The sequence below is a fragment of the Camelina sativa genome, chromosome 2 (genome assembly GCF_000633955.1).
Source record: "Camelina sativa cultivar DH55 chromosome 2, Cs, whole genome shotgun sequence".
In the NCBI taxonomy this organism is placed as follows: Eukaryota; Viridiplantae; Streptophyta; class Magnoliopsida; order Brassicales; family Brassicaceae; genus Camelina; species Camelina sativa.
The window spans coordinates 5,013,834-5,014,844 of NC_025686.1; positions in this window are offsets into that span (position 1 = coordinate 5,013,834).

Genomic DNA, 1,011 nt, shown 5'->3' on the forward strand with positions numbered 1-1,011 from the left:
AGCCTAAGCTTCAAAGTGAGAAAACTCTCTCTTTTATTTTTCCAAAAATATTCTATATATTTACAAGGAAGGGAAACATGAGCTTATATAGGCTCAATTTACAAATCAATAACATAAATACAAAATAAATCAAATTAATTACAGAAATAAATCAAGAATAAATTTGAGAGATTTTATCAATCATCATTGATGGAGATTGGTTCTTTGTATCTAGACACTTTCTTGATGTAGCCATAAAATGATTGTCTTCTAGAAACTTCTTCATAATTTGATCCTGATTTTCCTTGAACCAATTCTTGATGAGTTATGGATATTTCTGGGATTGCATCACTATCGTGTATGTCATCGGGTTATACTTTGGGTTGTTCGTCAGTTTGTGATTCTCGAACCAGTGCTCGATCATCAACTCGATCAGTCTCTTCGGTGAAGGCTCGGGTTCATACTCGGATAAATAGTATTTGGCCTCATTCTTCATTGAGTCATCCACATCCTCCCCATTTTGACCATCATTGTCCCCAGTGAGGTTGTCCTCATAATCATCATCCAGGAAAATGGCTTGAGTAGTCGCATAATCCTTGGGGTTTTGAACAGCTTTACCCGGCAGTTGATTGATCTTTGGTGCGGGTTGGTTGTTGTGGTGGCCTTCCAAGTATCGAACCTTTGTGTTGAGTGATTCGTACTTGGCATTGAGGTCATTGTATCCTGATTCGATCTTGTTGCTCATTTCGGCGAATCGTTTCGCGATGTCCATAGAAGCTGTAGCCTGTTGCTAAATCATTTGCTGAATAAGACCACGTAACTCGGCTTCTTGTGACTGGTTCGGTGGACCTTGGTGTTGTTGGAACCCTGGTGGTTGGTTGTAGGTCCCTTGGTATTGTTGTTTAGGTGCATAGCCTTGCTTGGGTCTGGTTCCCTTGAACTGCAGATGGGTAGGTTTGATCTTGAGGATTCGCAACATTCGGGTTCCGATAAGACAGATTCGGATTCGGCTTGAAGTTGTTGTACCCTCTG